The 14113-nt window shown below is 42.6% G+C and overlaps 1 long non-coding RNA gene across 1 annotated transcript; it reads right to left on the reverse strand.

Moving 5' to 3' along the window:
• Positions 1-383: 383 nt before the first annotated feature.
• Positions 384-7841, reverse strand: LOC132659338 (uncharacterized). The gene is made up of 2 exons (XR_009599656.1): positions 7511-7841; positions 384-6539 (listed from the first exon to the last, which is right to left on the reverse strand). It is a non-coding gene; the product is annotated as an uncharacterized LOC132659338 (long non-coding RNA).
• Between the last annotated feature and the right edge of the window lie 6272 nt (positions 7842-14113).

Genomic DNA, 14113 nt, shown 5'->3' on the forward strand with positions numbered 1-14113 from the left:
ACTCTGATGCTGGGAGGGATTGGGGGCAGGAGGAGAAGGGGATGACAGAGGATGAGATGACTGGATGGCATCACTGACTCAATGGACGGGAGTCTGAGTGAACTCCGGGAGATGGTGATGGACAGGGAGGCCTGGCGTGCTGCGATTCATGGGGTCTCAAAGAGTCGGACATGACTGAGCGACTGAACTGAACTGAACTGAACTGAATGGAAACTGGGGCAACTTGACGCCTTGGGTGCTCTGTCTGCTCTTTGCTGTTACTAAAGAGAGTTGGTTCCATCTGAGGATGGATATTAGGATAGGTAGGAGGAGGAGAGAGAACCTACCAGTTGAAGAAAAGAACTAACTCACGCCCCTAGAAAATATGACCCTCACTGAATCCATGGAGTTCTAAGTATTTGTGATAGATTTTATTACTGTTCCAAACTCCTCACTCTCTCCCAGTAACAAATTACACATCCCTATTTTTTTGGCCAAGTGACTTCACAGTGCCTTCCAGTAAGGTAGGTGGAGTACAAATTCTTGCCACACCAACTTTGAGGTTGACCATATTATTTGCTTTGGCCAATGGAACGTTAGTGCCTGTAACATGAGCAGGGGCTTTAAATGTGCTTGCGTGGCATCACTGGTCCTCTTGTATCACTATCCATGAGAACAGCTTCCTCCAAGAAGCCACTGAACCCAGAATGGCAGTCACATGCAGCTGACTTGACCCCAAACCTGCAGGCAGAAGCAGAACAACCCCAGCTTATCTGCAGACTTGTGGCGGAGAATAATAAATGTATGTTATTATAAATCACACAGATTTGGTGTGTTTTTTTCAAACTTTAATCTTTTTATTTTGCATTGGGGTATAGCTGATTACCCAGCTATTGATTACCAGTCTATTGGGTTATAGACTTCCCTGTAGCTCAAATGGTAAAGAATCTGCCTGCAAGGCAGGAGACCAGGGTTCAATCCCTGGGTTGGGAAGTTCCTCTGAAGAAGGGAATGGCAATTCACTCCAGTATTCTTGCCTGGAGAATTCCATGGACAGAGAAGCTTGGCGGGCTACAGCCCGTGGGGTCACAAAGAGTTGGACATGACTGAGCGACTAACACAAAAACATAGCTGCTTAACAATACTGGGGTAGTTTCATGTGAACAGTGAAGGGACTCAGCCATACATACACATGTATCCATTCTCCACCAAACCCATCTCCCATCCAGGCTGGCATAACACTGAGAAGAGTTCCCTGGTCAATACAATAGGTCCTTGTTGGCTATCCATTTTGAATATAGCAATGTGGACATGACCTTTGATTTGGAGTTTTTATGTTATGCCATAAAAACTTGACTCTGACATTTAAAAAACAACCTTTTCAGCAGCAATTCTGATATGTGTCCTATTTTTCAAGGAAAAGTGCCATGGCCTAGTTATGCTTCCCCCCATTTTTCCTAAATCTTACATCAAAGTATTAGGATCAGATTTCTCATTTGTATGATGGCGGGGGGACATGTCTACTATAGGAATTCTATCTCATGGATCAGCACCTAGGGCACTGTCTCAGCAGAAAAATTCAATTTCTTTTGCATCTTTTCTCTCTCTTTTTCTTTCTAAGAGTAGGTCCTCAATAAATTAAACCAATTATCTAGCTGCATTGGCCAATAAGGTAGCTGTGAACCACATGTGGCTATTTTAATTATATTTAAATAAGGTAAAATTTCAGTTTCTCATTAAGCACGTATGACTAGCAGTCACTATATTGTACAGCACAGTCACAGACCATTTCCATCATTACAGAAAGTTCTACTGGCCAGTGGCTAACTCAGGAGTAAGGAGATTGGGTAATTTATTAATTTCGAAGGTTAGGAGGAGAAAATCCTCTGTGGTTTGATTATATGAGTGTTGGGATGAGAAAATGGAAAGAGAGGGGAAGAGGAAGCAGAAGTAAAGATATACTTTATAATCCCCTTTCAGCTCTGGTTTGGAAATAAATAATATTTATAAGCCATCACTTGGTATGCTAGTCTTTTTCACTGTGCTGAGTCTTTATAAAGAGAACTTTAATAGTTCAATTTCATCTAATCTATCAATCTTTTGCTACAGGAGTTTAAAAAAATTTTTTTAAGGAATCCTTACCTAACCCTTCATGAAGATGTTATCTATTTTTTTTGTTGTTGTTGTTAAAGAGAGTGGTATCTATTTATTTGGCTGCTTTGGGTCTTAGCCAGGTTTAATTGCTGAGGCACGGGGATCTTAGTTCCTCAACCAGGGACTGAACCCACATCCCCTGCATTGGTAGGTGGTTTCTTAACCCCCGGACCATCAGGGAAGTCCCTGCCAGATCTTTTAAAAATCCTCTACGGAATACAGTTCAGCAATCACACTTACCAGCAAATGAATATGTGGTTCTTCCAGTGTGTCTCAACAAAACAAGTATATTTAGGTTAATCTCCCAAAGGCAGGAAATGTATCAGTAAGACCATTTGTAAAGTCATGACCTCCAGCTCCTCCAAGACAAAGAAATTAAAAGAATGGCAGACAAACTCAAGGAGGAAGTGCATTCAGTGCTGATGTTGGCACTCCCAGCCCCAGTTCAGCTGCAGTAGTCCTGGGCATTGCGTTTGTCTGCACAAGAATTGTCAAGCTGTCCTGGAAAGAACTCAGCAAGCAGAAGGCCACAAAACACAGGCTGAGATCAGCAATTTATCTGAAGTCAAATACAAAGAAACAGCAGGATTCATTAAGAAAGCCAGCTAGAGGTGTATTAGTTCCATTCCAGAGACTTCCAACAGGTTTTCATTTATTTTTACATTTAACATCATTATTAACCTTCATATAAGAAACACGGCAGTCATTTTTCACAGTACTTGGAAAAGAAAATTCTCTAGGAAAGTTTAATATTTGAAGTAATACAATCTATTCTCAAAGTAGATTGAAAAAAAATCTGTTTCTGGTTGTTGATACCAATTAGTTGACTTTGTGCTCAGGCTTCCTTCTTTAACAACAGTCTCTGGATCCAGCCATCTGCAGCAGCTCCTTACAAAATATCCATAACTCTGCAGCTAACCCTCTCTCTTCCAACCCATGATGCCTAAATCTTACATCAAACTATGAAGGTCAGATTTTTCTAGACTTCTGGAAATTCTACTGTAACATGTTTTCAGCCTCACTGACACCACTGACTGAGGGGCCCTGGTACTTTCTCACTGTTTGGTCTTCCCTTCTTAGTGCCTGTGCCAAGATACATTATTATAATTACTACCTTATATACACCCTTAGGGGCTTCCCAGGTGGCTCAGTGGTAAAGAATCCGCCTGCCAACGCAAGAGATACAGGAGACTTGGGTTCAATCCCTGGGTTGAGAAGATCCCCTGAAGGAGGAAATAGCAACTTGCTCCAGTATTCTTGCCTGGAAAGTCCTATGGACAGAGGAGCCTGGCAGGCTACAGTCCATGGGGTCACAAAGGGTCAGGTACGAGTGAGTACGCATACATCACACACCCTTAGAGTCCATGCCCACCCTCTGATGTACCTCCTGGGGTAAACCCTGAACAATCTGTTTTTCCCCCTTATCAGCTTTTTCTACAGTGCCCACTGAATGGCTGAGTGGGTCAGCCTCCAGTGGGACTCAACACTGCCCAGCATTTCTACTCTGCTCCTTTCGCTATCAGCTGGGAGCTGGAATCATCCAAAGGCTCATTTATTCACACGTCTTGCAGAAGATTGGGAAGACCAGGCTTCTTCAAAACATGATGGTTGGGTTCCAGGGGTCAACCTTCCAAAAGAAGAGTGAGACAGAGACAGAGAGAAGCTGAGACCAAGGCAAGCTAAAGCATCTAGCTACCTAGCACTGGAAGATCATACAGGACAGCTTTATTTTGGGATTTCTCTCCCATGTTAAACTCTCATACAAGGCTTATCTCTTCATAGGTTTAAATATCACATTTGTGTTGATGGCTCCAAAACTGACTCAAGTCCCAAATCTTTACCCTAAGCTTTGACGTTGCCACTTGGGTGTCTAATAAGTTTTCCAAATATGCCAAGCTCAGAACATAACTCTTGATTTTCCATATCCTCCTCCAGTCTTTCCCATTTAGATAAATACTGCCATCAAACCAAAATCCTAAGAGTCATCCTTGCATTTTTCTCTTCCCTCAAGTCTTCTCTTGTTGAGAAGTCCTGTGAGTCCTTTAGCAAGCCTTGTTGGTTCCACTTACAAAATAACATCTTAAGTTCACCTGCTTCTCCTCATCTGTTCTGTAGTCACATTGATCTAAAACACTTAGATCTTTTACTTGGATTTCTGTGTAGCTTCCTAAGTTGTAGCCAGCACCAGGAACAATTACTTTTGCAGATATTGAAGTCTTTTATACCACTTAATCACTCTTACTTCAAATGTCAACTAAAAAAGCACCTGGGACTATGTGAGGTGAAAGCTCCTGGCCTGGATACACCATTGGCTTCCAGCCATCAAGGACTGTGATGACAGGACCCTGGATAAATGATTCTCTGTTATATCAGGTTGGCCAAAACTTTTGTTTGGATTTTCCCATACACTGTGAAAGAAAAATCTGAATGAATTTTTTAACCAATGCTTGTCTCAAGGAAATTGTATTATATTGTCAGTCAAGAACATTAACCTTGTCTAGAAAAGTATGTTGGATATAGAAAGTGTTGCACCTTTTTCATCTGTTAAACTTAACAATAGTCTTCAAGATGCACAGGTCTTGTCAATAACATACCCATGATTAATAATGTACCCAATAACATACTCAAGTGCCCATGATTTAATAATTTATTAAAAATATGGATTGACCTTCTATCAGATGCCAGGCATTGTTCTAGTTGCTGGGGAAACAAGTAAACAAAACAGAACTCCTAATAAAGCAAAGGCAGACAATGAAAAATCATAAAATATGTCAGGAGGTGATAAAAAAAAAAGAGTGAACAAAACTGAAGCAGAATTAGGGAGATGGGAAGTAGCGGAATAGTTGCAGAGCCCTGCGCTGTTTTCCTTCCATTGTTCAGGGAAGGCTTCACTATAAGGAGATGTTTGAGTAGAGAACCGAATGATGCGAAAAAGCAGCTGTATATGTCTCTGAGGGAAAGCGATCCAGGCGGATGAAACAGCAGGTTCAAAGGCCTTGAGGTTGAGATGTGTTTGGCATACTCAAGGAGCTGAGAGAAGGCCGCTGAGGCTAGAGTGGTGCAGCAGAGAGAGGGTGGAAGCAGATGAAGCCAGAGAGATAGACACTGAACGGTTGTATATCAGGCCTGAGAGAATTTTGGTGGAAGGAGTGGTCTTGTCAGAAGCATATGTCAAAGATAGAGAGTGCATGTTATCAGAAACAAAGGTCTACAGCAGTGAGCATGTGCGTGATGGAGTTCCCCTTCATCAACCCCAATACCTATGCAATACATGCAAGGCACTTCACACAATTCCTGCACATAGCAGGTACCCAATAAATGATAGCTGTTATTGTTTCTATCATGTTTGGAGTCAACTGGAAAGGTAGTAAGTTCAAGTCCTAAGTCCAGCATTTATTCTCTTGTCTGGGTGACTTCCAGCCAATCGTTTAATTCCCCTGGACCTCTCTTACCTGGTTTTATTGTGCTAATGAAGAGACTGGTGGAGAAAGTGCATGTGAAATTCTTCGAAGAATGCAGGCACATATAAAGGGCTCAATAAACAGTGCTTATTATTATAAATTCATCTGAGTTAAATTCACCCATTCCAGTCCATTTTAGTTTGCTGATACCTAGAATGTCGACGTTCACTCTTGCCATCTCTTGTTTGACCACTTCCAATTTGCCTTGATTCATGGACCTGACATTCCAGGTTCCTATGCAATATTGCTCTCTACAGCATCAGATCTTGCTTCTATCACCAGTCACATCCACAGCTGGGTATTGTTTTTGCTTTGGCTTCATCCTTTCATTCTTTCTGGAGTTATTTCTCCATTTATCTCCAGTAGCATATTGGGCACCTACCGACCTGGGGAGTTCCTCTTTCGGTATCCTATCATTTTGCCTTTTCATACTGTTCATGGGGTTCTCAAGGCAAGAATGCTGAAGTGGCTTGCCATTCCTTCTCCAGTGGACCACATTCTGTCAGACCTCTCCACAATGACCCACCCATCTTGGGTTGCCCCGCAGGCATGGCTTGGTTTCATTGAGTTAGACAAGGCTGTGGTCCTAGTGTGATTAGATTGACTAGTTTTCTGTGAGTATGGTTTCCTTGTGTCTGCCCTCTGATGCCCTCTTGCAACACCTACCACCTTACTTGGGTTTCTCTTACCTTGGGCGTGGGGTATCTCTTCACGGCTGCTCCAGCAAAGCACAGCCGCTGCTCCTTACCTTGGACGAGGGGTACTACTGTGGGCAGGAATCCCTCAGAAGAAATGGAGTAGCCATCATGGTCAACAAAAAAGTCCAAAATGCAGTACTTGGATGCAATCTCAAAAACGACAGAATGATCTCTGTTCATCTCCAAGGCAAACCATTCAATATCACAGTTATCCAAGTCTGTGCTCCAACCAGTAATGCTGAAGAAACTGAAGTTGAACGGTTTTATGAAGACCTACAAGACCTTTTAGAACTAACACCCCCAAAAGATGTCCTTTTCATTATAGGGGACTGGAATGCAAAAGTAGGAAGTCAAGAAACACCTGGAGTAACAGGAAAATTTGGCCTTGGAATGTGGAGTGAAGCAGGGCAAAGACTAAGAGAGTTTTGCCAAGAAAATTCACTAGTCATAGAAAACACCCTTTTCCAACAACACAAGAGAACGCTCTACACATGGACATCACCAGATGGTCAACACCAAAATCAGATTGATTATATTCTTTGCACCCAAAGATGGAGAAGCTCTATACTGTCAACAAAAACAAGACCAGGAGCTGACTGTGGCTCAGATCATGAACTCCTTGTTACCAAATTCAGACTCAAATTGAAGAAAACAGGGAAAACCGCTAGATCATTCAGGTATGACCTAAATCAAATCCCTTATGATCATACAGTGGAAGTGAGAAATAGATTTAAGGGCCTAGATCTGATAGATAGAGTGCCTGATGAACTATGGAATGAGGTTCGTGACATTGTACAAGAGACAGGGATCAAGACCATCCCCATGAAAAAGAAATGCAAAACAGCAAAATGGCTGTCTGGGGAGGCCTTACAAATAGCTGTGAAAAGAAGAGAAGCGAAAAGCAAAGGAGAAAAGGAAAGATATAAGCATCTGAATGCAGAGTTCCAAAGAATAGCAAGAAGAGATAAGAAAGCCTTCCTCAGTGATCAATGCAAATAAATAGAGGAAAAGAACAGAATGGGAAAGACTAGAGATCTCTTCAGGAAAATTAGAGATACCAAGGGAACATTTCATGCAAAGATGGGCTCAATAAAGGACAGAAATGGTATGGACCTAACAGAAGCAGAAGATATTAAGAAGAGGTGGCAAGAATACACAGAAGAACTGTACAAAAAAGATCTTCATGACCCAGATAATCATGATGATGTGATCACTCACCTAGAGCCAAACATCCTGGAATAGGAAGTCAGGTGGGCCTTAGAAAGCATCACTACGAACAAAACTAGTGGAGGTGATGGAATTCCAGTGGAGCTGTTTCAAATCCTGAAAGATGATGCTCCAAAAGTGCTGCACTCAATATGGCAGCAAATTTGGAAAACTCAGCATTGGCCACAGGACTGGAAAAGGTCAGTTTTCTTTCCAATGCCAAAGAAAGGCAATGCCAAAGAATGCTCAAACTACCGCACAATTGCACTCATCTCACACACTAGTAAAGTAATGCTCAAATTCTCCAAGCCAGGCTTCAGCAATACATGAACCGTGAACTCCCTGATGTTCAAGCTGGTTTTAGAAAAGGCAGAGGAACCAGAGATCAAATTGCCAACATCCGCTGGATCATGGAAAAAGCAAGAGAGTTCCAGAAAAACATCTATTTCTGCTTTATTGACTATGCCAAAACCTTTGACTGTGTGGATCACAATAAACTGTGGAAAATTCTGGAAAAGATGGGAATACCAGACCGCGTGACCTGCCTCTTGAGAAATCTGTATGTAGGTCAGGAAGCAACAGTTAGAACTAGACATGGAACAACAGACTGGTTCCAAATAGGAAAAGGAGTACGTCAAGACTGTATATTGTCACCCTGCTTATTTAACTTAAATGCAGAGTACATCATGAGAAAGGCTGGACTGGAAGAAACACAAGCTGGAATCAAGATTGCCGGGAGACATATCAATCACCTCAGATATGCAGATGACACCACCCTTATGGCAGAAAGTGAAGAGGAACTCAAAAGCCTCTTGATGAAAGTGAAAGTGGAGAGTGAAAAAGTTGGCTTAAAGCTCAATATTCAAAAAACGAAGATCATGGCATCCGGTCCCATCACTTCATGGGAAATAGATGGGAAACAGTGTCAGACTTTATTTTTGGGGCCTCCAAAATCACTGCAGATAGTGACTGCAGCCATGAAATTAAAGGATGCTTACTCCTTGGAAGAAAAGTTATGACCAGCCTAGATAGTATATTCAAAAGCAGAGACATTACTTTGCCGACTAAGGTTCTTCTAGTCAAGGCTATGGTTTTTCCTGTGGTCATGTATGGATGTGAGAGTTGGACTGTGAAGAAGGCTGAGCGCTGAAGAATGATGCTTTTGAACTGCGGTGTTGGAGAAGACTCTTGAGAGTCCCTTGGACTGCAAGGAGATCCAACCAGTCCATTCTGAAGGAGATCAACCCTGGGATTTCTTTGGAAGGAATGATGCTAAAGCTGAAGCTCCCGTACTTTGGCCACCTCATGCGAAGAGCTGACTCACTGGAAAAGACTCTGATGCTGGGACGGATTGGGGGCAGGAGGAGAAGGGGACGACCGAGGATGAGATGGCTGGATGGCATCACGGACTCGATGGACGTGAGTCTGAGTGAACTCTGGGAGATGGTGATGGACAGAGAGGCCTGGCATGCTGCGATTCATGCAGTCGCAAAGAGTCGGAGACGACTGAGCGACTGAACTGAACTGAATTATTATAAAGGAGTTTCTAAGCCCCTCTGTTCGTTGGAACAGCATGGAGACTAGAGGCATTCTAGAGACACAGTTAGTATTATTTTATGAGTATTTCTAGCCCCTCTTTCCCACTGCTGTGTTTCTTGCTTGGTTCAGATCGCTGCTCACCTGACTCCACCCTGTATCCCCTTTCTCTGCCTTACTTGTCCTTCATTGGAGTGATCAACAATGACATGCCAGATGTCTTCTCCATCATTGTCTTTCTCCAGAAACTAAAATGTAAGCTCCATGAGGGCAGACACTTTTCTTAATTCACTAAAATGTCTCTAACACCTGAAGTACTGCCCAGTACCTAGTAAAATCCCAGTTAACTTTTGATAAATAAATAAATGAAAAAAAATATTTCAGGGGAGCTCGTCTAGCCATGAGGAAGAATGGGTAAAACTCCAAATCACATACTTTTGTGCTGGAAATCAGAGCACTGAACTTTCTAACATGAGCATTGTTCCTTTACATTACTGTCACAAACTTTCCGGAACTGAACATTTTGGATTTCAAGTCTGAAAATTTGGAAAGTTCCAGAAGTTAGGCCAATTTACTCTATCAGGAACAAGCACCCAGCCCTATTTCTACTATAGCCCTGGGAAGTCCACTGGGACCTCACTGCTGACCACTCGGTGAGACCAGGTAGCTGAGTTCTGTACATTTCTTCCATTAGTAACTGCCAAACACACTTTCTTGACTGACTTGGCTTCTCATTTAAGTCATATTATTTCGACTTGAAATTTCTCCAAAGGGTCATTTCAGACATTTCACTTCCTGAAATTATAGAGATTGTATATTTGAGGCCATTTGCAGCCCTGTTTTACCCACTGGAGACTGGGCACAGAAAGCTGGGCCAGGACTGAGATTTCATGTAGCCATATTTGGTTTAACCATATATTTAATCACCAAATCATATTTGGTTTAGTCTGTATGATCTTCACAAGGAACATCTTGCTCATTTCCCCATGGCCAGGACTTATGGAAGCCGTTCTGCAAAATAGCAATTGTATTGTAATTCCTGTATTTTCTTGGGAAAGCATGGCCTGGGGTTATTTTTGCATGGAGTGGCAGGCCTGACTTAAATCTCCACATATACTTCTTGTGGGTAGGGACTTCCTGCCACAAGCAAAAAGAGCAGGTCTCTAACAATTATTATGATAAAAACTTTCACATTGGGGATATGAGGGTTTTATTTTTTTTTTCCAGTTATTCTGACAGGGAGGCCTGGCATGCTGCGATTCACGGGGTCGCAAAGAGTTGGACACGACTGAGCGACTGAACTGAACGGAACTGAGGATACATTAGTGTATCCCAGTTGGTCAGCTCTCTCTCTCTTTTTTTTCTCCTCTAAGGTTTAAAAGTCAACTCTCAAAAGTCACATCTGCAAATTACCAGTATTTGGGAAATGTCTCTGAAAAAGAAATTTTATGTTTTAATCCCCCCTAAAAGGAAAAGAATGACCTTATTTTCACTCCTTGTCCTAGTACAAAAACTTAGCCTAGGTAAATGCTGGTCTTCACCCTGGTGGGATCAGAGAGGTTATTGCGGGGGCCATCTCAAGGTAGCTGTGACTGAAGAATTTAGGCAGGCAAATTGTTGAAGAGCCCGGAAATACTCAGCTCCCTTCCTCTAGGCAAGCAGGATCGGGGATGGGGGGTAGGGGGGCGGTGGGGACGTGGGGAGGGGGGAACGTGGGGGGGGGGGGGGGGGGGGGGGGCTAGGGGATGAGATCAGCTTTCCTGAATAGAGATACAATTAAAATAATGGTGGATTTAAATAATAGGGGGTTCATTTGCTCCCACTAGATGGAGTCTGCCAGAAACTGCAAGGCTGAGCTTTGCATTTATAAGAAACCTGAGGGAGGGAGTGCTGATGGTTGCTTCCACTAAAAGAAGCCGTGCTTCCTGGAATAGGAAGTGTGGGCGTCCCTTGGGACTGAAAGGTCCAGGGACCTCCTCTGCTCATTAGCCCAGAGAAAGAAGTCATAGGCCGAGGGAATGGTCTTGCCGTGTGGCCGTGATCAGAGAAATCTCCCAACCTTTGGGGGTTGTGCCTTGGGGAAAATGGTGGTGAATGGCCACGGAGGCTTTTAAAAGGTATGCGAGTAAAATGCTTCAAGGTTGGCAACAGCTCAAGGTGGTGAGAAGGGGGCATATACGAGTGTGGCGACGAGGGAGACTTCCTCTGCCACCATATCCCACAGATGCTGCAGCCGAGTGATCCAAAGACTCAAAGAGGAGAGGGGAGATGGGAGGATCAGCACCGAGCTCCTCCCACTCCCACCGGAAGTGTCTCTTTTCCTGTTCCCCAAAGTAGCCTAAAGGCAAAGAATGCTCAAGATAATCCACTTCTATTAGGTTGGCAGGCAGAAAATAATAAAAAAGAGTTTCAATTAGCCATGCACATGTTGGGTGTGTGTGTGTGTGTATGTGTGTGTGTGTGTGTGTGTGTGTGTGGCCCTCTCTATGTGACTGAATGATCAAGAGAGACCCATAGAGCAGCTGAGAAGATAAGATTACAGTATCGGACACTCTGGAAAGGTGAAATCACCTTCAGAGAATCCCAGATATTTATGAGGTTCTTCCTAAACAGAAAGGACAAGGTACAACTTCAGAAATTGCTCTAGCTCTCAAAACAGATACCACCCGCCAGCTGAAACCAAGGCTAGTACCCTGCAGCTGATACTGGAACTTTTATGTTGTTCTAAATTAAATTTGGAGCAAATCAGTGCATGCCACAAGTACTTTTCTATTATGTGGGCTTACTTGCACTAAATCTGTGTTTATAGGAACATAAAGTACATGTTGTTCCTGTCTTCAGATTTTATTATTGACCATGATTTCTAATATGTGCCCATCAACTGCCCTTTTAATCACTGTCAGTCATTCTCGTCTACTGCAGTCAGATTCGAAACAGCAATGATGGTTTTAAAATAAGTCCCTTCCAGGGCTCAACTGTATTTAGGGTTAATTAAGAGTAAATAACTGTTTCCAGCAAGCAAGGCAGGATCCAAGCAAATCTTTGACAAATGCAGTCTTCCCCTTAGAAGAGCATATTCTTGTCTGCTGCCAGTAAATATTTCCATTACAACCATAAGAAACTCTGCTTCCCACCCCTCCTCCAATTGAGAATGTCACACTGCTTTGATACAAGTGGAGAAAAATAAATACCAGTCAAGACCAGGAAGGAAAACGCAAGAAGCATTTAACTAAGAAAAATATATAATTCCCTGTTTCTTTCAGTATATCTCAGGTCCATTTGGTTGCAATCACAAGCTCTTAGCTCCCACTCAAGTCTGACATTTCCCCTAAATCTTCCCACCTCCCTCCACTCCCACACCCTCTGTGATACAGTTCTTTCACTATAATTTGAAGGTTACAGTCAACTGCTCCAAGTCAAGGATGCAGAATGGATTAGATCGGACTTCCTGCATTACGAAGGTTCCTCTTGTTTTTGGTCTCCTGGGCTCTCCTGTAATTTCTGCCTGAAGGACTTGTTCAACTTTGCTTTGACTAGGCCTTTTAATTTCCCCTTTCCTCTAAAGATGAGAGTTACCATTACTTTGAAAATCATAGAGTTTAATGTTTCCTATATTTTCACATCCCATTGGAATTTTCAGTGATTGTTATGAATTTCTTCCAACTGGTTGAAGTTAAAATGAAACGTCTTCCCAGCCTGGGGGAGGAGAAAGAAGTGCACTGAAATGTACCTGAGGTCAGAAAAATTGGACTGGTGAGGAAAATAAACTTTGAACTATCTATGTGGAAATATAAGAAATATTTGTTTAATTTTTATTCTGATTTATAGAAATTTAAGAAAATCAGATTATGAAATATAGAGTTGAAACAAATCATCATGGCAAAGAAACAAGCAAGGGTATAGTTTTTTAAAAATGCAAACACACATCATTATTAACCACTAGAACAAAATGATCCTCTGCTCAATAGCAATATGTATTGATAAATGAGACAATCACAGGTACTTGCCAGCAGTGGCCCATTCTGGAAACTATAAAGAAGAGATGGAGAGCTAAGAGAAATTATTCAGTGAGGAACAGAGTAAACACTATTGTTTCTTGGCATGTAAGAAAACCAAAAATTATAGATATTTGAAGAAGTACAGTTAGTTGTTTAGAGTAGTATATTTGTTTGGTAGTGATATGACAAAATATCACAGGATAGGTGGCTTAAACAAAATAAGTTCACAGTTCTGGAGGTTGGAAGTCCAAGATAAAAGTGCTGGCAGGGGTGGTTTCTCTTGAGGCCTCGCTCCCTGACTTACCAACAGTTGCCATCTTGCTGTGTTTTCACATGGTCTTTCCTTAGTGTGCTCACAACTGTGGTATCTCTCTGTGTACACAGATTTCCTTTGTTTACCAGTCAGACTGGCCTTCCCTGGTGGCTCAGCTGGTAAAGAATCCACCCGCAATGTGGGAAACCTGGGTTTGATTCCTGGGTTGGGAAGATCCCCTGGAGAAGGGAAAGGCTATACAATCCAGTATTCTGGCCTGGAGAATTCCATGGACTGTATAGTCCATGGGGTAACAAAGAGTCGGACACAACGGAGTGACCTTCACTCACCAGTCAGATTGGATTACCACTCTAAAGACCTCATTTTAATTTTCCTCTTTCAAGTTTCCATTTCCAAATATAATTACGTTCTGATTACTGGGGATTAAGCCTTCTATGTTGGAGAAGGCAATGGCACCCCACTCCAGTACTCTTGCCTGGAAAATCCTATGGACGGAGGAGCCTGGTAGGCTGTAGTCCATGGGGTCGCTAGGAGTTGGACACAACTAAGCGACTTCACTTTCACTTTTCACTTTCATGCATTGGAGAAGGAAATGGCAACCCATTCCAGTGTTCTTGCCTGGAGAATCCCAGGGACTGGGGAGCCTGGTGGGCTGCCATCTATGGGGTCGCACAGAGTCAGACACAACTGAAGTGACTTAGCAGCAGCAGCAGCAGCAGCAGCAGGGCTTCTATATACAAGGTTTGGAGGGATACATTCAGTCCATAACAGATGAGAAGGCATTTTTAACAGCATCAGGGCTGTTCA

The sequence above is a fragment of the Ovis aries genome, chromosome 2 (genome assembly GCF_016772045.2).
Source record: "Ovis aries strain OAR_USU_Benz2616 breed Rambouillet chromosome 2, ARS-UI_Ramb_v3.0, whole genome shotgun sequence".
Classification (NCBI taxonomy): Eukaryota; Metazoa; Chordata; class Mammalia; order Artiodactyla; family Bovidae; genus Ovis; species Ovis aries.